At 37.7% G+C, this 26,275-nt stretch overlaps 1 protein-coding gene and 1 long non-coding RNA gene across 3 annotated transcripts in view; one reads left to right on the top strand and one right to left on the bottom strand.

The window, feature by feature from the left end:
- The window catches only part of PIR (pirin), a 211,451-nt gene that overhangs the window by 25,597 nt on the left and 159,579 nt on the right, over positions 1–26,275 (top strand). The window lies entirely within an intron of this gene.
- LOC128653034 (uncharacterized) lies at positions 12,315–12,590 on the bottom strand. Its single transcript, XR_008401328.1, has 2 exons — positions 12,517–12,590; positions 12,315–12,436 (listed from the first exon to the last, which is right to left on the bottom strand). It is a non-coding gene; the product is annotated as an uncharacterized LOC128653034 (long non-coding RNA).

Here is a 26,275-nt window from a genome sequence, read left to right as displayed (position 1 = left end):
GTGTTTGGATCAGCAATTTGTATTTGTATATGATGGGTAACTGCTACTAGTTGGATGCTTCTTTCTTTCTTTCTTTCTTTCTTTCTACTCATCTATAGAGTCTTATTAGCGCCGATCATATTCGACTTTGTGCCCGTGAACCTGTGTTTCACAGTCTCGCAGGTAAATTGACAAATAAACACTTGATTCTTTAGTATATATGTATATAAATAAATATATATATTTATATATATTTATATATATATATATATATATATATATATATATATATATATATATATATATATATATATATATATATATATATATATACATACATACATACATACACATACCGTCGTATGCAAAAGTTTAGGCACCCCTGACAATTTCCATGATTTTCATTTATAAATAATTGGGTGTTTGGATCAGCAATTTCATTTTGATCTATCAAATAACTGAAGGACACAATAATATTTCAGTAGTGAAATGAGGTTTATTGGATTAACAGAACATGTGCAATATGCATCAAACAAAATTAGACAGGTGCATAAATTTGGGCACACTTGTCATTTTGTTGATTTGAATACCTGTAACTACCTAGCACTGATTAATTGGAACACACAATTGGTTTGGTGAGCCCATTAAAGGGACACTAAACCCAAAAATTTTCTTTCATGATTCAAGTAGAGAATACAATTTTAAACAACATTCCAATCTACTTGTATTATCTCATTTGCTACTTTCCTTAGATATTCTTTGTTGAAGAAATAGCAATGTACATTTGTGAGCCGATCACACCAGGGATCTATGTGCAGCAACCAATCAGCAGTTACTGAGCCTATCTAGATATGCTTTTCAGCAAAGTATATCAAGATAATTAAGCAAATTAGATAATAGAAGTACATTAGAAAGTTGTTTAAAATTGTATGCTCTATCTTAATCAGGAAAGAAAAAAATTGTGTTTCATGTCCCTTTAAGCCTTGAACTTCATAGACAGGTGCATCCAATCATGAGAAAATGTATTTAAGGTGGCCAATTGCAAGTTGTTCTCTTTGACTCTCCTCTGAAGAGTGGCAACATGGGGGCCTCAAAACAACTCTCAAATGACCTGAAAACAAAGATTGTTCAACATTATGGTTTAGGGGAAGGCTACAAAAGCTATCCCAGAGATTTAAGCTGTCAGTGTCCACTGTGAGGAACATAGTGAGGAAATGGAAGATCACAGGCACAGTTCTTGTTAAGGCCAGAAGTAAAATTTCAGAGAGGCAAAGGCAAAGGATGGTGAGAACGGTCAAAAACAGCCCACAGACCACCTCCAAAGACCTACAACATCATCTTGCTGCAGATGGTGTTACTGTGCATCGTTCAACAATTCAGCGTATGGGAGAGTGATGTGGAAGAAGCCTTTTCTGCACACACGCCACAGAGTCGCTTAAGGTATGCAAACGCACATTTACACAAGCCAGCTTCATTTTGGTAGAAGGTGCTGTGGACTGATGAAACAAAGATTGTTATTTGCTCATAACAAGGGGTGTTATGCATGGCGGCAAAAGAACACATCATTCCAAGACAAACACTTGCTAGCCGCAGTAACATTTGGTGGATGTTCCATTATGCTGTGTGGCCAGTGCCAGTACTGGGAATCTTGTTAAAGTTGAGGGTTGCATGGATTCTATTCAATATCAGCAGATACTTGAGAATAATGTTGAGGAATCGGTCATAAAGTTGAAGTTACGCCGGAGCTGGATATTTCAACAAGACAATGATCCAAAATACTGCTCAAAATCTACCCTGGCATTTTTGCAGAGGAACAAGTACAATGTTCTGGAATGGTAATCCCAGTCCCCAGAGCTGAATATCATTGAAAATCTGTGGGGTGATTTTAAGCGGGCTGTCCATGCTCAACAACCATCAAACCAAACTGAACTGGAGATGTTTTGCAAGGAGGAATGGTCCAAAATACCTTCATCCAGAATCTAGACACTCATTACAGGCTACAGGAAGTGTCTAGAGGCTGTTATTTCTGCTAAAGAAGGCTCTACTAAATATTGATGCAATATTTGTGTTGGGGTGCCCAAATTTATGCACCTGTCTAATTTCATTTTGATGCATATTGCACATTTTCTGTTTATCCAATAAACCTCATTTCACTACCGAAGTATTACTGTGTCCATCAGTTATTTGATAGATAAAAATGAAATTGCTGATCCAAACACCCAATTATTTATAAATGAAAATCATGGAAATTGTCAGGGGTGCCTAAACTTTTGCATACGACTGTATATCGTTATAAAATATCTATTTAATGCACTCATAATTTCCTAGCCTTAATAAACTATTTGTTCATATGATGTGGGCTATCTAATATAAATTAGCATGTATTTCTCTTGTAAGGTGTATCCAGTCCACGGATCATCCATTACTTGTGGGATATTCTCCTTCCCAACAGGAAGTTGCAAGAGGACACCCACAGCAGAGCTGTCTATATAGCTCCTCCCCTAACTGCCATATTCCAGTCATTCTCTTGCAACTCTTAACAAAGATGGAGGTAGTAAGAGGAAAGTGGTAAAATATAGTTAGTTTTTTCTTCAATCAAAAGTTTATTGTTTTTAAATGGTACCAGAGTTGTACTATTTTATCTCAGGCAGCATTTAGAAGAAGAATCTGCCTGCGTTTTTCTATGATCTTAGCAGAAGTAACTAAGATCCACTGCTGTTCTCACATATGTCTGAGGAGTGAGGTAACTTCAGAGGGAGAATGGCGTGCAGGTTATCCTGCAATAAGGTATTTGCAGTTTTAAGTTTTTCTAGGGATGGAATTGCTAGAAAATGCTGCTGATACCGGATTAATGTAAGTTAAGCCTAAATACAGTGATTTAATAGCGACTAGTATCAGGCTTACTATCAGAGATATATACTCTTATGAATGTACTATATAAAACGTTTGCTGGCATGTTTTGGTGATAAAACTTATTGGGGCCTAGTTTTTTTCCACATGGCTGGCTTGATTTTTGCATAGAATCTGTTTCCTGAGGCTTTCCACTGTTGTAATATGAGTGGGAGGGGCCTATTTTAGCGCTTTTTTGCGCAGTTAAAATTATAGACAGAGACATTCAGCTTCCCTCAGCAGTCCCCTGCATGCTATAGGACATCTCTGAAGGGCTCTAAAGGCTTCAAAAGTCGTGTATTGAGGAAGGTAAAGCCACAGTGGAGCTGTGGCAGTTGTTGTGACTGTTTAAAAACGTCTTTTTTGTTTTGTTAATCCGTTTTTTGCATTAAGGGGTTAATCATCCATTTGCAAGTGGGTGCAATGCTCTGCTAACTTGTTACATACACTGTAAAAATTTCGTTTGTTTAACTGCCTTTTTTCACTGTTTTTCAAATTTTGACAAAATTTGTTTCTCTTAAAGGCACAGTAACGTTTTTTATATTGCTTGTTAACTTGATTTAAAGTGTTTTCCAAGCTTGCTAGTCTCATTGCTAGTCTGTACAAACATGTCTGACATAGAGGAAACTCCTTGTTCATTATGTTTAAAAGCCATGGTGGAACCCCATATGAGAATGTGTACTAAATGTATTTATTTCACTTTAAACAATAAAGATCAGTTTTTATCTTTAAAAAATTTATCACCAGAGGATTCTGACGAGGGGGAAGTTATGCCGACTAACTCTCCCCACGTGTCAGACCCTTTGACTCCCGCTCAAGGGACTCACGCTAAAATGGCGCCAAGTACATCAAGGACGCCCATAGCGATTACTTTACAGGACATGGCGGCGGTCATGGATAATACACTGTCAGCGGTATTAGCCAGACTGCCTGAATTCAGAGGAAAGCGAGATAGCTCTGGGATTAGGCGTAATACAGAGCATGCAGACGCTTTAGGGCCCATGTCTGATACTGCGTCACAATATGCAGAAGCTGAGGAAGGAGAGCTTCAGTCTGTGGGTGATATCTCTGACTCAGGGAAGCCTGATTCGGATATTTCTACTTTTAAATTTAAGCTTGAGAACCTCCGTGTATTGCTTAGAGAGGTTTTAGCTGCTCTGAATGACTGTGACACAATTGCAGTGCCAGAGAAATTGTGTAGACTGGATAAATACTATGCAGTGCCGGTGTGTACTGATGTTTTTCCAATACCTAAAAGGTTTACAGAAATTATTTCTAAGGAGTGGGATAGACCCGGTGTGCCGTTTTCCCCCCCTCCTTTTTTTAGAAAAATGTTTCCAATAGACGCCACCACACGGGACTTATGGCAGACGGTCCCTAAGGTGGAGGGAGCAGTTTCTACTTTAGCAAAGCGTACTACTATCCCTGTCGAGGACAGTTGTGCTTTTTCAGATCCAATGGATAAAAAATTACAGGGTTACCTTAAGAAAATGTTTATTCAACAAGGTTTTATCCTGCAGCCCCTTGCATGCATTGCTCCTGTCACTGCTGCTGCGGCGTTCTGGTTTGAGTCTCTGGAAGAGGCTTTACAGACAACTACTCCATTGACTGAAATACTTGACAAGCTTAGAGCACTTAAGCTAGCTAACTCTTTTTTTTCTGATGCCATTGTTCATTTGACTAAACTAACGGCTAAGAATTCTGAATTCGCCATCCAGGCTCGTAGGGCGCTATGGCTTAAATCTTGGTCAGCTGACATGACTTCAAAGTCTAAATTACTTAACATTCCCTTCAAGGGGCAGACCCTATTCGGGCCTGGTTTGAAGGAAATTATTGCTGACATTACTGGAGGTAAGGGTCATGCCCTTCCTCAAGACAGGGCCAAATCAAGGGCCAAACAGTCTAATTTTCGTGCCTTTCAAAATTTCAAGGCAGGTGCAGCATCAACTTCCTCTGCTACAAAACAAGAGGAAACTTTTGCTCAGTCCAAGCCGTCCTGGAACAAAGGCAAGCAGGCCAAAAAACCTGCGGCTGCCTCTAAGACAGCATGAAGGAACGGCCCCCTAACCGGTAACGGATCTAGTAGGGGGCAGACTTTCTCTCTTTGCCCAGGTGTGGGCAAGAGATGTTCAGGATCCCTGGGCGTTGGAGATTATATCTCAGGGATATCTTCTGGACTTCAAAGCTTCCCCCCCACAAGGGAGATTTCACCTTTCACGTTTATCTGTAAACCAGATAAAGAAAGAGGCATTCTTACGTTGTGTGCAAGACCTCCTAGTTATGGGAGTGATCCATCCAGTTCCACAGAAGGATCAGGGACAGGGATTTTATTCAAATCTGTTTGTGGTTCCCAAAAAAGAGGGAACCTTCAGACCAATTTTGGATCTAAAGATCTTAAACAAATTCCTCAGAGTTCCATCTTTCAAAATGGAAACTATTCGGACCATCCTATCTATGATCCAGGAGGGTCAGTACATGACCACAGTGGATTTAAAGGATGCTTACCTTCACATTCCGATACACAAAGATCATCATCGGTTCTTAAGGTTTGCCTTTCTAGACAGGCATTACCAATTTGTGGCTCTTCCCTTCGGGTTAGTTACAGCCCCAAGAATTTTTACAAAGGTTCTGGGGTCGCTTCTGGCGGTCCTAAGACCGCGAGGAGATTCTGTAGAAATGAAGATTTACCTGACAGAATCCAGGTTATCAAAGCTTCTAAACTCTTGCCGTGTTCTTCATTTTATTCCGCGCCTTTCGGTGGCTCAATGCATGGAAGTAATAGGCTTAATGGTAGCGACGATGGACATAGTACCATTTGCGCGCCTACATCTCAGACCGCTGCAAATATGCATGCTCAGCAGTGTTAATTTTGACGGGAAATTTCGATTTAGTCTTAGTTTTAGTCTTTTGACTAAAATGCCATTTTCGTTTTAGTCGTATTTTAGTCATCCAAATTGTTTTAGTTTTAGTCTAGTTTTAGTTGACTGAATCTCCAGTAGATTTTAGTCGACTAAATCTCCAGTAGATTTAAGTCGACTAAAATCTAAGGGGTTTAGTTAAAGTGTAATGCATTATTTAAGCATTTCTCTATAATTTGCAAACTGATTATATACTCCAAGAGTAAACATAACACCTGTTATTATTTATGGTATTAAGGTTTAAATATGCAATACAGACACAGATTTAGTCGTCGTGATATATAACATCTTTATTAAAGTGAAGGTCAAGTCTGGTGTTTTGGTTATAATTTTTAAATATGTTACCTAAATTCAGTATGATGTTCATTCATCAAATTATATATAAACACAATTAAAAGTTTTATTTTTATCGTTTTCAATCTGCTCCGTTTCACCTGTATAATCCGCCCGCGATACTGCCGATATTGAGTGACATTTTTTCTCTCGAATCTAGTGTTTACCCCCGTGGCGTCCAGCCCCTTTTTGGTTTTGTCATTGCAACCTTATGCGCATGCGTTTAAACAAACTGCGTGTCATCATCGGCATGCACGTTCATGTTTAGCGCATGCGTTGTCCGCTCTCACAATTGTTGATACATTGAATAAACATCAACGCTGACTCGTATCCTCGAAAATTAGCTAGCAGATATAAATGTGTAAAAGAAAAGTTGATTTCAATATATATTTTTGTTATCGCTAAAGTTAGTCAGATAGTAGATAAAGGCAGTAGAAAAAGAAGATTTACAATGATGTTTTAAATTTTATATTATAATTACATATATTACATAATTAGCAGCTTTCAAATCTTGCGACTCAGTGACTGATAGACTTGCGTAGCAATGAATGTTACTATTTTGTTCATACATTGAATACAAAGTTACATGGGTTGAAGAAACGCATGCGCTATTGGGTTGACGATACGCATGCACAGTTCAAAATAAACACGGGTGCACAAGCGTAGTCCGCTTGTAAGAAAAAAAGCACCGTCATAACATATGAATAAGGAAGTGTGGTTGGGGCGGAGCTAATCGCGGTAACGGAGGCATATTAAAAATACATTTTATTTGAAATGGATTCGTTATTTAGACTTATAAAGTTAGCGACTTCAATATTTATTACATAAATTTTAACATGGTGTATTGATAAGAGCAACAATTGACCTTCACTTTAAACTTAAAATTAAATAAAACCAAGTTTCATAAACAAACAGAAGTGCAACTTTAAAATATAAAAAACAAAACTGTAAACTGTATTGGCTGTATTGCACATATTACCTAATATAAAAACTTTAACAGTTCTCTGTTAATAATTAAAACAAGAATCAAGTAACTCAACACAACAAAAAGTTTCTGCAGCTAGCACAGGCACATCATAACTTAAACCCATACTGGTGGGTTATGCTTATTTCTATAGAAAGAATCAATTGATCACAGATTCGAAAAAATTTCGGCAACGATATTAGCACTGCTCTGGAACTTCTAAACTCATTATATACTCCTGGAGTAAAGGTTTATTAACCTGTTTTTATTTATGGTATTAAGGTTTGAACATGCAATACAGATTTAACTGTTGTGGTATATAACATGTCTTTATCTTAAAATTAATAAAATTAAGTTTCGTAAATTTGACTAAAGAGCAGTAATTAGATATGGATTGATTATAACACCTTGCATAAAATGTTTTTGTCAGCAAATTTTGATTTAGTTTTAGTCATAGCCTTTTGACTAAAATGTCATTTTGATTTAGTTTTAGTCATAGTCTTTTGACTAAAATGCCATTTTAGTTTTAGTCGTATTTTAGTCATCAGAATTTCTTTAGTTTTATAGTCATTTTAGTCTAGTTTTAGTCGACGAAATTAACACTGATGCTCAGTCAGTGGAACAGGGATTACACAGATTTGTCCCCTCTGCTAATTCTGGATCAAGAGACCAGAGATTCTCTTCTCTGGTGGCTATCTCGGGTCCATCTGTCCAAAGGTATGACCTTTCACAGGCCAGATTGGACAATTGTAACGACAGACGCCAGCCTTCTAGGTTGGGGTGCAGTCTGGAACTCCCTGAAGGCTCAGGGATCGTGGACTCAGGAGGAGAAACTCCCTCCAATAACTATTCTGGTATTGAGAGCAATATTCAATGCTCTTCTAGCTTGGCCTCAGTTAGCAACCCTGAGGTTCATCAGTTTTCAGTCGGACAACATCACGACTGTGGCTTACATCAACCATCAAGGGGGAACCAGGAGTTCCCTAGCGATGTTAGAAGTCTCCAAGATAATTCGCTGGGCAGAGACTCACTCTTGCCACCTATCAGCGATCCATATCCCAGGTGTAGAGAACTGGGAGGCGGATTTTCTAAGTCGTCAGACTTTTCATCCGGGGGAGTGGGAACTCCATCCGGAGGTGTTTGCTCAATTGATTCATTGTTGGGGCAAACCAGAACTGGATCTCATGGCGTCTCGCCAGAACGCCAAGCTTCCTTGTTACGGATCCAGGTCCAGGGACCCAGAAGCGACGCTGATAAATGCTCTAGCAGCGCCTTGGTTCTTCAACCTGGCTTAAGTGTTTCCACCGTTTCCTCTGCTCCCTTGATGTAAGAATCAATACAGGGAATTGGTTAGGTTACCACTCAGTCTCACAAATATCGGGGCTGTTAAGTCACAATCCCCTATTCTGATCCTAGACTGAGGGCCCAGTATGGGTTAAAAAGGAATTCTCAACTCTGCAGAAAGGATTAGCTCAATTAGTGAAAGCTGAATCCAATACTTGCTGAACAGAGGAGAAAAGGATATTAGTGCCTGTATATAAGGATTAACAGGCAAGAGTGAGACAAAAATGAAACTTGCATATAATACTGAAGAATAGGTAGAATATTTATACTTCTACTTAAGCTAATAAGTCAGTTCACTTGTAGGAGTATCAGAAAATAGAGTCACATATATGAGAAATGCAGCCTTTTCCTGGAGTGAATGTACATAGGCACAGATTTCAATGATAAGTTCAGTTCACAGCATATAAGATACAAGTTTGCAATAAAACCTGATGAGTCCAGAAAACACTTTCAAAATGGTAATGCCAAAGGAATATTCAGTACCTTTAATCCTGTGGTCTGGTGAAAGATTCTGCTAGAGGAAAAGCAGCAGTTACCTGGAGTCCAGTATCGCCAAACAGGAAGTGCAGGCTGTGAGTATAGCAGAGGAGCTGCTGACAGGCACGGCAGAGGAATTCTGAAAAGCACAATCTGTGAGCTGTAAACCTAAAAGCTTAAGTAAATCCTGAGGAGACAAAAAGGTATTTGTAGCAAGCATAAGAAATAAAAAGTTGCAGGAAATAGATTTTGGTGAGTTCCTGTAAGTAGGCTCAGGTAGAGATCCAGAGAGCATGTAGATTGCTTCAGCACAAGCCAGGATACTCAGCATAAGGATCAAATTACAGAGCACAGGAGCCTTATAAAGGGTTCAAATTTAAAGGGGCAGACAAACTGACAAGACCTCAGACATGACAGAACCCCCCCCCCCCCAAAGGAGCCACTCCGAGGCTCAGGGCCTAGGACGATCAGGATTCCTTCGATGAAAGAGAGAGACCAAGCGAGGAGCCGTCAGATTTGTGGAGGGTTCCCAAGAATCCTCATCATGGGAAAACCCCTTCCAATGGATGAGATACTGCAGCTCATTGAGATGAAAACGGGAATACAAAATGTCCTGAATCTCATATTCTGGAAGCAAAATATCAGAAATCGGGAGAGCACAACTAGAGAAGGGAGGAGCCCCAACTGTAGAGGGCTTAAGGAGCGAGACAGGAAAGGTGGGGTGCACTGGAATGGAGTCCGGCAATTCCAAAGTGACAGCGTTGGGATTAATAACCCTAGATATCCTAAACGGACCAATATATAAGGCAGCCAGTTTCTTGGTAGGAACCTTCAGATGCAGATGTTTAGTCGATAACCAAACCATATCACCAACTACATAAGCAGGAGGTTGCCTCCTGCGTAAATCATAAAAGGTCTTCTGTTGTTGTTGAGATGTTTTAAGATTGTCCTGAATGATCCGAAAGTGTTGAGATAATTCGTTTATTGTGTCATTGACCAAGGGACAGATGGTGTCTTCTCTGGGATATAAATGAAATCTAGGATGGAAACCGTAATTTGCATAAAATGGTGAAACTTTTGTAGAAGCATTAACTGCATTATTAAAAGCAAATTCAGCAGTAGGTAGTAAAGACAACCAATCATTCTGTAAGAAAGCACAATGACAGCGTAAGTATTGCTCAAGTGTCTGGTTTGTTCTCTCCGTTTGTCCATTTGTTTGGGGGTGATATGAAGAGCTGAGTCTGCGCTGTATTTTTAAAATGATACATAGTTGAGTCCAGAAGTTTGAGGTGAATTGAGAACCTCTATCTGATGTTATGGTATCTGGAAGTCCATGCAACCTAACAATATGAGAAAGAAAAAGTTTTGCAGTTTCAGAGGCTGTAGGCAAGGAATGACAAGGTACAAAATGAGCCATCTTGGAAAACAAATCGACGACCACCATGATGCAGTTATGGTTGTTAGAGCTAGGAAGTTCTACCACGAAATCCATAGCAATGTCTTTCCAAGGCCTATCAGCCACTGGTAGAGATAAGAGTAAACCATATGGAGCTGCCTTGGATGGTTTCGCCATAGCACAAATAGTGCAAGCTTTGATATGTTTATCAACATCAGATGACATGGAGGGCCACCAGAAATCCCTTTGTAGGAGATGTTTGGTTCTACGGAATCCAGGATGACCACATATAACGGATTCATGGACAGAATGTATGATCTCTTTTCGTAGATTTGAGGGTATGTAGAGCTTTCCATCATGATAATACAGACCATCCTTATTTTTGGTAAGGTAAGGCAGAGGTAAGTCGGGATCTTGTTTTTGAGAGGACTGGAGGTTAGTAGTGAAATCCAAAGCTAAACCAATAAATTTACTTTGGGGAATGACACTACCAGTTGTGTTGGAATATGAAGGTCTTAAAACTTTCCTGGAAAGAGAATCAGCCTTACCATTTTTGCATCCAGGCCTGTATGTAATAAGGAAATCAAAACGACTGAAAAATAAGCTCCATCTGATTTGACGTGCCGATAATGTTTTATTGGTTTTAAGGTATTCCAAGTTTTTATGGTCGGTGTAAATCAAAAAAGGAATGGTTGTACCTTCCAGGAGATGCCTCCAAAATTCAAGGGCAGATTTTATGGCCAGGAGTTCTTTTTCTCCAATGGAGTAGTTCAGTTCTGGGGATGTCATAACTCTTGAAAAGAAACCTTGTTCTGCTTGAGGGGTCCAATGGAATGTTGATGAATTACCACTTAAAGAAGTGATAGGTTTAGCAATAGAAGAGAAATTTCTGATAAATCTTCTATAAAAGTTAGCAAAACCAATGAAACACTGTATGTCCTTCTTGTTAGTTGGCGTAGGCCAAGAAGTTATAGCTTCTATTTTTTTTTGTTCCATCTGTATGCCTAAAGGAGAAATTGAATAACCCAGAAAAGATATAGTATCCGTATTGAAAATACATTTTTCAGGTTTAGCATAAAGTGAATTTTGTCTAAGTCGGAGTAAAACAGTGCGTACATGTATAGTATGTTGTTCTTCAGTTTTGGAGTAAATCAGTATGTCGTCAAGATAAATAATCATACATACGTCAAGTAGATCTCTAAATAAATCATTAATAAAGCACTGAAAAGTTGCTGGTGCATTACATAAACCGAATGTCATGACAGCGTACTCGAACAAGCCATACCTTGTTCGAAACGCCGTCAGCCATTCGTGTCCCTCTTTGATTCTTATTAAATTATACGCCCCTCTCAGATCGAGTTCAGTGAAAATAGTCGCCCCTTGTAATCGTTCTATGATTTCTAGAATAAGGGGCAGAGGGTATCTGTTCTTCTTGGTTCTTTTGTTGAGCTCTCGGTAATCAATAATTGGTCTTAACGTGTTATCTTTATTACGGACGAAGAACATACCCGCACCAGCTGGGGATGTGGATGGCCTAATAAAGCCCTTCTGTAAGTTGTCATCGAGATATTGTTTCAAGTGTACTAATTCTGGCTCAGAAAGAGGGTATATATGTCCGTATGGGATATCAGAACCAGGTAACAATTCTATGGGGCAGTCGCATGACCTGTGTGGAGGTAAGTTTTCTGCTTCAGTTTTGTCAAAAACATCCATAAAGTCTGAGTATGTCTTAGGAATAACAGGAGTCTCAATGGATGTGTTAAGTATATGTGTTGGCAGGTAACAGGATTTAGAACAAAATGTAGAATTGAAGAGAACTTGTGAATTTCTCCAAGATATCTGAGGTTCGTGTGTTTGCAACCAGAGTAGACCTAGAACTATAGGAAACAGGGGTGATGCTATAATGTCAAAGGATATAGACTCTCTATGACCAGAAGTAGTGGTCATGAGCAGTGGTACAGTCTTATGGGTGACAGGACCTGAAGATAAATAAGAACCATCAATCACACGTATGGCTAGTGAATCAATACGTTTTATTAATGGAATGTGATATTTATCAAGAAAAGTTTTATCAATGAAATTGCCCGTGGTTCCGGAGTCAATAATGGCCTGTGTCTGGATTCTTTGTCCCTCCCACTGTAAAGAGATAGAGAGGTTACAATGAGTAATAAGTGAAAAGTGTTGAGTACAAACTACTACTGAAGACCTACTCTTACCCTTTTGTTTCTGGAGAATAGGACAGTCCTTTACTGTATGTGCCTTGGAAGCACAGTATAAGCACAAATTATTGGCCTTTCTTCTGTTCTTTTCTTCTGTAGTCAAAGGACCTTTAGTAAAAGCAATCTCCATTGGTTCATCAGCAGTGCGGGCAACAGGAGGAGTATAGGATGGTATAGGTGACTTTCTCCATGGCTGTTCTGCATAACCTCTCTCACTTTTACGTTCACGAATCCTCCGATCTATAGTGACAGCATGTGACATAAGTCCATCGAGAGTAGAGGGGAGAGGACCCCTTGCCAATTCGTCCTTAACAATGTCTGAAAGACCAGTACGGAATTGGTATAGCAATGCTGCCTCATTCCACATGGTGTCAGGTGCCCACCTTTTGAAATCAGAGACATAATCCTCAGCAGGTCTTCTATTCTGTTTTAATGCCTTAAGTGCATTTTCAGCTGTATTCTGTTTATTTTTATCCTCATAGAGGAAAGACATTTTCTCAAAGAACTGTTGTAGAGAATCCAGAATTGGATCATTATTCTCAAAAAAAATTGGTAGCCCAAGCTTTGGGTTCTCCTTTCAGATATGAAATAACAGTAAGAACTTTTGTACGTTCAGTAGGATAAGTCTTAGGTTTCAATGAGAAGAAAAGGAGACAAGAATTTTTAAAGTCTCTGAACTGATTTCTATCCCCTGAAAATCTCTCTGGGGGACAGACTTGAGGATCAGGGGGTGATTCAGGCATGGAGGGTCCGTTGTCAATGTTGTCTCTAATGACTGTTCTGAGATACTGATTCTCAGACTGGATCTCTCTAATGCCTTGGATTAGTATATCCATGTTCTGAGCTAATGCAGATACTTTATTAGTGAGTTCTGCTAACTCCATACTAATTCCCTTTTCTTTTTCTTTTTGGGCTCTGTAATATGTAAGAATCAATACAGGGAATTGGTTAGGTTACCACTCAGTCTCACAAATATCGGGGCTGTTAAGTCACAATCCCCTATTCTGATCCTAGACTGAGGGCCCAGTATAGGATAAAAAGGAATTCTCAACTCTGCAGAAAGGATTAGCTCAATTAGTGAAAGCTGAATCCAATACTTGCTGAACAGAGGAGAAAAGGATATTAGTGCCTGTATATAAGGATTAACAGGCAAGAGTGAGACAAAAATGAAACTAGCATATAATACTGAAGAATAGGTAGAATATTTATACTTCTACTTAAGCTAATAAGTCAGTTCACTTGTAGGAGTATCGGAAAATAGAGTCACATATATGAGAAATGCAGCCTTTTCCTGGAGTGAATGTACATAGGCACAGATTTCAATGATAAGTTCAGTTCACAGCATATAAGATACAAGTTTGCAATAAAACCTGATGAGTCCAGAAAACACTTTCAAAATGGTAATGCCAAAGGAATATTCAGTACCTTTAATCCTGTGGTCTGGTGAAAGATTCTGCTAGAGGAAAAGCAGCAGTTACCTGGAGTCCCGTATCGCCAAACAGGAAGTGCAGGCTGTGAGTATAGCAGAGGAGCTGCTGACAGGCACGGCAGAGGAATTCTGAAAAGCACAATCTGTGAGCTGTAAGCCTAAAAGCTTAAGTAAATGCTGAGGAGACAAAAAGGTATTTGTAGCAAGCATAAGAAATAACAAAAAGTTGCAGGAAATAGATTTTGGTGAGTTCCTGTAAGTAGGCTCAGGTAGAGATCCAGAGAGCATGTAGATTGCTTCAGCACAAGCCAGGATACTCAGCATAAGGATCAAATCACAGAGCACAGGATTTAGTTAGGAGGAGCCTTATAAAGGGTTCAAATTTAAAGGGGCAGACAAACTGACAAGACCTCAGACATGACACTTGACTGATTGCCAAAATCAAACAGGAGAGAGCATCAGTGATCTTGATAGCGCCTGCGTGGCCACGCAGGACCTGGTATGCAAAATGGACTCTGCCACTGAGACAAGACCTTCTATTACAAGGTCCTTTCAATCATCCAAATCTAATTTCTCTGAGACTGACTGCCTGGAGATTGAATGCTTGATTTTATCAAAGCGTGGCTTCTCCGAGTCAGTCATTGATACCTTAATACAGGCACGAAAGCCTGTCACCAGGAAAATCTACCATAAGATATGGCGTAAATATCTTTATTGGTGTGAATCCAAAAATTACTCATGGAGTAAGGTTAGGATTCCTAGGATATTGTCTTTTCTCCAAGAGGGTTTGGAAAAAGGATTATCAGCTAGTTCTTTAAAGGGACAGATTTCTGCTCTGTCTATTCTTTTACATAAGCGTCTGGCAGATGTTCCAGACGTTCAGGCATTTTGTCAGGCTTTGGTTAGAATCAAGCCTTTGTTTAAACCTGTTGCTCCTCCATGGAGCTTAAACTTGGTTCTTAATGTTCTTCAAGGGGTTCCGTTTGAACCTCTTCATTCCATAGCTATCAAACTTTTATCTTGGAAAGTTCTGTTTTTGATGGCTATTTCCTCGGCTCGTAGAGTATCCGAGTTATCTGCTTTACAATGTGATTCTCCTTATCTAATTTTCCATACAGATAAAGTAGTTCTGCGTACAAAACCTGGGTTTTTACCTAAGGTGGTATCTAATAAGAATATCAATCAAGAGATTGTTGTTCCATCATTGTGTCCTAATCCTTCTTCAAAGAAGGAACGTCTTTTACATAATCTGGACGTAGTCTGTGCTTTAAAGTTTTATTTACAAGCTACTAAAGATTTTCGTCAAACATCTACTTTGTTTGTTGTTTACTCTGGACAGAGGAGAGTTCAAAGGGCTTCGGCAACCTCTCTTTCTTTCTGGCTAAGAAGCGTCATACGCTTAGCCTATTAGACTGCTGGACAGCAGCCCCCTGAAAGGATTACAGCTCATTCCACTAGAGCTGTGGCTTCCACCTGGGCCTTTAAAAACGAGGCTTCTGTTGAACAGATTTGCAAAGCGGCGACTTGGTCTTCGCTTCATACTTTTTCAAAATTTTACAAATTTGATACTTTTGCTTCTTCGGAGGCTGTTTTTGGGAGAAAGGTTCTACAGGCAGTGGTACCTTCCGTTTAAGTGCCTGCCTTGTCCCTCCCTAAATCCGTGTACTTTAGCTTTGGTATTGGTATCCCACAAGTAATGGATGATCCTTGGACTGGATACACCTTACAAGAGAAAACACAATTTATGCTTACCTGATAAATTTATTTCTCTTGTGGTGTATCCAGTCCATGGCCCGCCCTGTCATTTAAGGCAGGTCAAAATTTAGATTTAAACTACAGTTACCACTGCACCCTATGGTTTCTCCTTTCTCGGTTTGTTTCGGTCGAATGACTGGAATATGGCAGTTAGGGGAGGAGCTATATAGACAGCTCTGCTGTGGGTGTCCTCTTGCAACTTCCTGTTGGGAAGGAGAATATCCCACAAGTAATAGATGATCCGTGGACTGGATACACCACAAGAGAAATAAATTTATCAGGTAAGCATAAATTGTGTTTTTTGTTACTAAACATGGGTACACTTAGAGAATATATATATATATATATATATATATATATATATATATATATATATATATAAATATATATATATATATATATATATATATATATATATATATTTCAAACTAAATATTGCAATAGCGGACTCACCAGGTGAATTACACTAATGCAAACTGAGTTGCGCACACTTTCAAAAAATGATCACAAAAATACAGTGTTTCACAATTGGGATGTAAGTAGCAAGCTATTAAATGATGAACAATAAACAGCAGTGTGGTCACAAAAATATAACTTGCAAGGTTAAGACTACTTATCTGAAATATAAAATCTGTGTGTAACACAATAATAAACTTAGAATTACAAAAGCAAAGTCTTATCCTTTAGTTGATGTTACAGAGACAAAATTTCCAGGAGAGATGAAATCAGTGCTGCTCGTCAAAAAACCACTCAGGGTTCTGATTGGGTGATGAGGTACAGCTGCGAATATCTAAAAAAACAAGCGCACAGAGACACCTCTCATGGTGCAGATCAATTTAATTTAATACAAACATATAAAAAACAAACAACTTTTAGGGTAATCCCTACTCACAAGTAAAACCTCAATCAAATGAGGTAAGTTGAAGCAGATGGATATTCAAAGTGTCCCCACTTATAACCGGTATATCACCAAGCTGTGATCCCAGGCTCGAGTATCCAAATCCGTTCGTTGTCCCGGTTGAATACACAGACTGTCCTGTTCTCCTTATCAGTGCTGTAATACCACTTCAAAATTGAATGAATATCGCTCTATTTGGAGCTGTAAAGAAACGCTGTGGATCTCTGTGAATTACACAGAACTCTACTCCAGCGTGTGTATCGAGATTGACGTAAGGTGGGCGTGGCCTTACGCATTTCACGTTAATCAACCGCTTCGTCAGAGGCTTGATGTCCGCCCACCTTACCAGCTGTACTTTTGAAGACAGCGTTTAGGTACACTCCCACCTTACGTCATAGATAAAATTTGTCAGCGCTGGTTCAGCGCCTGTTGCCGTGCCATATATCTGCTCCATTAAAGAAAACATTAAATGCAATGCTTAGTGCGATATCTTCTAATTCCTATTTGACAACACACACCATCAACTGTAATACTAATAAACACATCTTATATGGCCATAATGTTTGTTATTTGTGCGTAACCTGATTAAATATAGTAATGGTGACACTACAAAATGCCCAATGCACTGTTAATAACTGGCTTGTAGGAATCTTATACTGAAAATATTTGTAATTATCCTATATTCTACTAGTGGTCTATTTTTTACAGTTTTGCAAATATAACATATTTTTAAAATAGGTTTAAAGGGATCCCCAAGTGTTTCTGATCCATTGGGGTCTCTGAAATAATTGCTGAGTGTTCTCCCTATAGGTTGCTTCTATATCTTTTTAAAAAAAAAATGCATATATATATATATATATATATATATATATATATATATATAGAATCTTTTATTGACTTTAAAATATGACCTATTAGCTGTACTTATTTTCTATCTTAAAACTTTAAAAATAAATATTAAAACGTAATTATTAATAATTTATCCTAACTCATCTTTACCTTTACTCAATAATAATTAATGATTAAAAATATATATTTATTTAATTAAATGAACTGCTAACCACTTGTTATCTCTCAATAAGGGTCTTTCTTGATTCTAAAAATAAAAGACTAACTGTAAAAACGTTGCTTGTCTGCATATTGTCATTCCAAATATGTTGTGTATGTTTTGGAATGTGCCTGCCATTGTCAGTATGTGGGCAGGACCAAAAGAACTGTGAAGCAGAGGGTCCTTGAACACATAGCCAACATTGAGAAGGGTGACGTATCTCATGGAGTGACAGATCACTTCAGAAGGGTACATAACAATGACCCTTCTAGTCTCCGATTTAAAGCTATTGAACAAGTCACACTAGATGAGAGAAGGGGGGGCAGGATGTTACTCCTACGACAAAGAGAGACCTTCTGGATTCACTCCCTCCAGACTATGGAACCTTATGGAATGAATAGGGAGTTTGACATTCAGGCTTTTTTAATTTGATCCAACTTAACTAAAATGGACTCAAATTAATTAGGTTTATGTCCATCAAATTTTTAATATTAGATATTAAATTATATATAATATGAAATATAATTTGATGGAATTGAGAAATGAATAAATCAATTTAAGTAATAGTGTGTATATATAAACTGATATTTAAATTTCATACAGTTAAAATAGTCTGGGATTAGTTTGCACAAGCGTCCTTTTTATAATATATAATATATATATTAAAGACAAAATTAGAATAACCTCAATGCAGACAAGCAACGTTTTTACAGTTAGTCTTTTATTTTTAGAATCAAGAAAGACCCTTATTTAGGTGAGAGATAACAAGTGGTTAGCAGTTCATTTAATTAAAGAAATATATATTTTTAATCATTAATTAATTATTATTGAGTAAAGGTAAAGATGAGTTAGGATAAATTATTAATATTTACGTTTTAATATTTATTTTTAAAATTTTAAGATAGAAAATAAGTACAGCTATTAGGTCATATTTTAAAGTCAATAAAATATTCTCTCTCTCTCTCTCTCTCTCTCTCTCTCTCTCTCTCTCTCTCTCTCTCTCTATATATATATATATATATATATATATATATATATATATATATATACATTTTTTTTTTAAAAAGATACAGAAGCAACCTATAGGGAGAGCACTCAGCAATTATTTCAGAGACCCCAATGGATCAGAAACACTTGGGGATCCCTTTAAACCTATTTTAAAAATAGGTTATATTTGCAAAACTGTAAAAAATAGACCACTAGTAGAATATAGGATAATTACAAATATTTTCAGTATAGGATTCCTACAAGCCAGTTATCAACAGTGCATTGGGCATTTTGTAGTGTCACCATTACTATATTTAATCAGGTTACGCACAAATAACAAACATTATGGCCATATAAGATGTGTCTATTAGTATTACAGTTGATGGTGTGTGTTGTCAAATAGGAATTAGAAGATATCGCACTAAGCATTGCATTTAATGTTTTCTTTAATGGAGCAGATATATGGCACGGCAACAGGCGCTGAACCAGCGCTGACAAATTTTATCTATGACGTAAGGTGGGAGTGTACCTAAACGCTGTCTTCAAAAGTACAGCTGGTAAGGTGGGCAGACATCAAGCCTCTGACGAAGCGGTTGATTTACCGTGAAACACGTAAGGCCACGCCCACCTTACGTCAATCTCGATACACACGCTGGAGTAGAGTTCTGTGTAATTCACGGAGATCCACAGCATTTCTTTACAGCTCCAAATAGAGCGATATTCATTCAATTTTGAAGTGGTATTACAGCACTGATAAGGAGAACAGGACAGTCTGTGTATTCAACCGGGGACAACGAACGGATTTGGATACTCGAGCCTGGGATCACAGCTTGGTGATATACCGGTTATAAGTGGGGACACTTTGAATATCCATCTGCTTCAACTTACCTCATTTGATTGAGGTTTTACTTGGGAGTAGGGATTACCCTAAAAGATGTTTGTTTTTTATATGTTTGTATTAAATTAAATTGATCTGCACCATGAGAGGTGTCTCTGTGCGCTTGTTTTTTTTAGATATTCGCATATATATATATATATATATATATATATATGTTATATATCTTCTACTATTTCATATATACAGTATCTCACAAAAGTGAGTACACCCCTCACATGTTTGTAAATATTTTATTAGATCTTTTCATGTGACAACACTGAAGAAATTACACTTTGCTACAATGTAAAGTTGTGAGGGTACAGCCTGTATAACAGTGTAAATTTGCTGTCCCCTCAAAATAACGCAACACGCAGAAATTAATGTCTAAACCGTTGGCAACAAAATTGTGTACACCCCTAAGTGGAAATGTCCAAATTGGGCCCAAAGTGTCAATATTTTGTGTGGCAACCATTATTTTCCAGCACTGCCTTAACCATCATGGGCATGGAGTACACCAGAGCTTCACAGGTTGCCATTGAAGTCATCTTCCACTCCTACATGATGACATCATGGAGCTGGTGGATGTTAGAGACCTTGCGCTCCCCCACCTTCCATTTGAGGATGCCCACAGATGCTCAATAGGGTTTAGGTCTGGAGACATGCTTGGCCAGTCCATCACCTTTACCCTCAGCTTCTTTAGCAAGGCAGTGGTCGTCTTGGAGGTGTGTTTGGGGTCGTTATGTTTGAATACTGCCCTGCGGCCCAGTCTCTGAAGGGAGGGGATCATGCTCTGCTTCAGTATGTCACAGTACATGTTGGCATTCATGGTTCCCTCAATGAACTGTAGTTTCCCAGTGCCTACAGCACTCATGCAGGCCCAGACCATGACACTCCCACCACCATGCTTGACTGTAGGCAAGACACACTTGCCTTTGTACTCCTCACCTGGTTGCCGCCACACACGCTTGACACCATTTGAACCAAATCAGTTTATCTTGGTCTCATCGGACCACAGGACATGGTTCCAGTAATCCATGTCCTTAGTCTGCTTGTCATCAGCAAACTGTTTGCGGGCTTTCTTGTGCATCATCTTTAGAAGAGGCTTCTTTCTGGGACGACAGCCATGCAGACCAATTTGATGCAGTGTGTGGCGTATGGTCTGAGCGCTGACGGGCTGACCCCACACCCCTTAAACCTCTGCAGCAATGCTGGCAGCACTTATGTCTATTTCCCAAAGACAACCTCTGGATATGACGCTGAGCACGTGCACTCAACCTCTTTGGTCGACCAGGGCGAGGCCTGTTCTGAGTGGAACCTGTCCTGTGAAACCGCTGTATGGTCTTGCCCACGTGCTGCAGCTCAGTTTCAGGGTCTTGGCAATCTTCTTATAGCCTAGGCCATCTTTATGTAGAGTAACCATTCTTTTTTTCAGATCCTCAGAGTTCTTTGCCATGAGGTGCCATGTTGAACTTCTCGTGACCAGTATAAGAGAGTGTGAAAGCGATAACGCCAAATTTAACACACCTGCTCCCCATTCACACCTGAGACCTTGTAACACTTACGAGTCACATGACACCGGGGAGGGAAAATGGCAAATGGGCCCAATTTGGACATTTGCTCTTAGAGGTGTACTCACTTTGCTGCGAACGGTTTAGACATTAATGGCTGTGTGTTGAGCTATTTTGAGGGGACAGCAAATGTACACTGTTATACAGGCTGTACAGTCACTACTTTACATTTTAGCAAAGTGTCATGTCTTCAGTGTTGTCACATGAAAAGCTATAATAAAATATTTACAAAAATGTAAGGGGTGTACTCACTTTTGTGAGATACTGTGTGTGTGTGTGTATATATGTATGTATGTATGTGTGTGTGTGTATATGTGTGTGTGTATATATATATATATATATATATATATCCTGTAACTAGCAGTCTGATGTGATTAATCATATAGCCATATTAATAAGTCATTATATTCTTAATTATTTGCTCTTCATAGAATCGTAGCATTTAATATCCTGATATTATATTGCATTTTGAGCATATCTCTATACTCTATACATACCTGCAATAGAATTTTGTTAGAACCGATATCATGAGAGATATAAGCCCTAAGCCTAAAGGGTGAAACACGTGTAGCTAGGCGTTCAGTGCAGCAGTAATTCCAATATCCTAAAACCGCTAAGCACTTACCAAGCAACAGTGAACAGAGAAGAAAAAGACAAGCACCCAGGAACTCTGCAGCCACAGGAGCAACTCTCGCAAGGTGCGATTGACAAGCAAGGAAGCTGTATTTCAAGGAGGTGTGGATTGGAAGCATGCTCCAAGTCAGCAAGGGACGTATTGTATGCGCTCCACTGATCCCTACATCAAGCTGCTTGATGTACAACCTGAGTACTATATTTGAGCTCCGTTTCAAAGTGGCTGTATGGAGGAAACACAGCAATTCTAATGTTACAATTATTAGTGTGACTGGGTTTTTAAGCAATATTAAACTTGCATCTTCAAAAGGATATACAAATAAATTTCATATTAAAGAGGACTGTATTTAAATCGATGTTCACTGCTACAGAAAGGGGATCCCCAATAAAATTACCGTTCTATTTTGGATTCCAATTAATTTTGGACTTTAATTTTTCTGGGACTATTTGCTTCAATTCTCAGAGGGTATCAATACAATGGGCCCCTTGCAACAAAATAACTAAATTTGTTGTTTCTTTTTTAAACACAATTATTGCTGCTGGTTGTTGTAACATTATTGCATTCAGCATTAAACTGATGTTTAGCTTGTAGTAATCCTCTGTGTACTATCATTTGCGATACAATTCATGAACCTTATAGTTTATTAAAGGGTAAATGATTTAGTGCTGGATAGGGCTATCTTTTCCCATTCCCTTCCTTATCCTCATTCTTACTAAATCGCATTGCCTTTCTTCTTTTTCTAACTTGTATTAATACATAATTATTCATTATAGTCCCCTAGCACCAGTAATTGCTACAGGAAACGGTAAGGTAGCAACTATTTGTTAAATCTCTCCATTAACTAACAATGTGGTGCGGTTACTTTAGACACCATTATTTATTTATTTATTTATTTATTTATATATATATATATATATATATATATATATATATATATATATATATTGATGTGAATCCCTAAGGGGAAAAGGAAAGGAGGCAAATCCGAAACCAGAGGCCTGGTTCAAAAGGAAAGTTTATTCAGCATAGTTGCAAATGCACAGGTGAGTAGGCAAACTTAACATCTGACGCGTTTCGTGCATGCACACGCATTATTTCATTTAATAGGAATACATTGTACATCTGTGGACACCCCTTAATATTTAGTGCATAAAACTATATGATACAATTCATGGCACACATTACATAGGCATTTATATACCAGTATCTACTAGTCATAGTTGGAACCTCATTTTCACACCTGATTCCTGAAACAAAGAAAAATAAATTTAGTTTTATTTGAAATACAGTCAAATATTTTACATCCATCAATACAGCTACCCACTCAATACAGCAGACACATATATAATATAGTATATATAAAGATATATCTCCCAGACCAATATATATATTATTTATATAATCTGAGTATTATTGTATGCTTTCAAAATACACAGGTTTTAATAGACTTTCTTAGATACCTATAACTCAGACGAAGAGTCTAGGGTTTTGTATATTTAACTCAGTATGGAATAATTAACACTTAGATAGACATTTACATTTCCTGGCTATCCTGGAAATGTATCTCAAACTGCAGACTTCCAGTCTCTCTAACTACAGGAGGTCTATGATGAACTGACTCTTTACACAGGGAACTCCATATATGGGCGTACAAACCTGAGTGCGCCATGTGATAAAGATCCCTTTGAAGTGACCTGCCTTTTCATCTAATCAAATGTCTGCTCCTTTGTACTCTGAGATGTGTATTTGGTCAGAAAGAGGGGTGGTTTGATTTCTGAGTCTAGCTTCAGAATCTTGACAACAATGGATTTGCATTTAGGAATGGTCTAAGCATTTCATATAATATTAAAGTTTTACATATATTATACGTTTATATACATATATATATATGTATCAAATATCACTCACCAATACCCTGACAACGGCATGGAATGTCCTAAAGGCATTAAGGGGTTAAAGTACGAAAGCTGAGTGTGTTTGCGATGATTATATTGTAGAAAATAAAACAATTAGAGACCAGCGCAAAATGAATTGAAAACAAACACCTATATATAAGGAAGATTCCCAATATTACTTCCAAAAGGACAAAAATTTAAATATAATACAAAATATAAGTGCGCAAAGTGGATGCTAAAGTAAACAATTAAAAAGGGGTTTTAAAATAAACTCAGAATTCTGAATGTTTGACCATGTGCAAAAATTTAAATCTAATATATTCAAATGCAGAGAGGTTTTTTATAGGTCCTCACACCAAAGGGTTAAAATTAATTCCCATATACTTCGATTAAATTAAATTAGTGGTGAATACAAACATGAAACAAACCACATATGATTAAAATATATATTGTATTTTATAATGCTTAAAAACATGAAATGAACAATTTCAAAATACTCTTTCCAAAATTATGAATCTAACATTTATTTATTTAATACAATTGATAGTGACCGGCCCTAACTTATAAAACACATCTAAATTAATAACACATCTAAATTAATACCACATAAATTGATAAAAGGACAAATATGATCACAAAATAAAGTGTAAGTTTTAAGGACTCAGATGGAAACTTTGTAATTAGTCCCAAAAGGAAAGTCCCAAACGATGTCCTTCCCAAGCTTTCCACAAAAGCACAATGCACGATGATAAGCAAGAAAAATCTTCTGATTCCTCCCAGCTGGTCCTGAGCAGCGTCTAGGTGGGAGACAGAAGCGTCCACTTGAAATTGGTGTATATAGTTTATACAACAAACAAATATCAGTACTTACACATAGGTACTGAAAGATCAGCGCCGCGCCCGATTCTCATCAAACACAGGTGTCCCAGTGTGTATAGGATCCACACAGGCTCTTCTCACAGCCTGCCTTTTCATCTAATCAAATGTCTGCTCCTTTGTACTCTGAGATGTGTATTTGGTCAGAAAGAGGGGTGGTTTGATTTCTGAGTCTAGCTTCAGAATCTTGACAACAATGGATTTGCATTTAGGAATGGTCTAAGCATTTCATATAATATTAAAGTTTTACATATATTATACGTTTATATACATATATATATATGTATCAAATATCACTCACCAATACCCTGACAACGGCATGGAATGTCCTAAAGGCATTAAGGGGTTAAAGTACGAAAGCTGAGTGTGTTTGCGATGATTATATTGTATCATTGGGGTAAGAAATGAAAAGAATTATAATAACAATCTTATAAATTATTTGAATATTACATATACCCCAGTGCTGCTTCACATATTGTTATTGCTTTCCCCGCTATGATTCAGTGGTATGCGTCTAAATGCATTTTATAAATATCTCAGGTATATAGCCCACAGATTGTTGCAGACACAATATAAGGATTCACTATTAAATCATCATTGCCCGCTTATCCCTTATTCTTGCAGACAGCAATATATTAATAAGGTTTCAGAGCCAACAACGGATCATATTGCTTTTTTTAAAAAATGTTAACATGAGTGATACATCTAAATCCCCTCCCTTTGTAGAGTATATTTATAGTGCATATATACTTTAAAATTGAATTGCTACTAAGAGGACTCCAATGGACATTTATAGGGCTGCAACTAAATATTATTTTAATATTCGATTAGTTGGAAGATTTTATTGATCAATCGACTAATCGGAAAAAAAAAATCAATATTTTCTTTTCCCTGTATTTAAAATAATATCCACATGCTGAGTGTTACAAATATAAAACTTTACATTAACACAACTCTTTGTCCAATTTTTAAGCAGCAGAGCACATTTTAATAATTCAGCAAAACAAAACCACAAACTGTTTGAAAAGAGGTAGAACTAGTAATAGGTAAACTATCACTGTTTATAACATTCTGTTATTCACTCTTTCAGAAATTTTGCGTTGAAATGAAAAAATGTCAACATGTTCACATGCTCCTGGCTGAGGCTGGCTCTCTTTTTGCAGCTATTTTGCCAGCAGCAGAAAAGAGGCGCTCAGATGGTGTTGAGGTGCCTGAGATGCAGTAGGGTTTTGCCAATTTTTCCAAGGCGGAGTATTTATCTTTGTTAGTTCCACCAATGCAAAGTGTTTTCCTCCTTTGCAAGGAGCCTCTCAACAAAGTAAGCCTGGACTTCATTCTAACATAAAAATATCTTGAATATCTATATGCAATGGTAAATAACCAGCTATAAGGTTAAGGAAACAATATCTAGTCTCCTCTTAAAATAACAAATATATACTTATAGAGGTTGAATCTTGTACAAATCACAATTTATTAAACAAAAAAGAAGAAAAAAAGTGCTAAGGACTATATATCATTAACACAACAAAGCCTTACACAGTTATTTATAAAGTACACATAATCAGCAATAGTAAGCAATCAGCTAATAATTGTGCAGATAATAGTGCACATCATTTCAAATAACTCCCATCAATCTAAGGCTAAGTGTAAATAATAAGCCCGGTACTTTATTAAAGCATAGTCCCAAACCACCGGATTTAATATAAACAATAAAAATGATGATTCGTACATAAGCCAGGAGTAGTTGTAAACTTAAAAAGAAACTTATACTGTCTTGAAAAAGGGAAAA

The sequence above is a fragment of the Bombina bombina genome, chromosome 3 (assembly GCF_027579735.1).
Source record: "Bombina bombina isolate aBomBom1 chromosome 3, aBomBom1.pri, whole genome shotgun sequence".
Lineage (NCBI taxonomy): Eukaryota > Metazoa > Chordata > Amphibia > Anura > Bombinatoridae > Bombina > Bombina bombina.
Note: the sequence above shows the minus strand (reverse complement) of the source record. Positions and strands in the feature narration are given on the sequence as shown.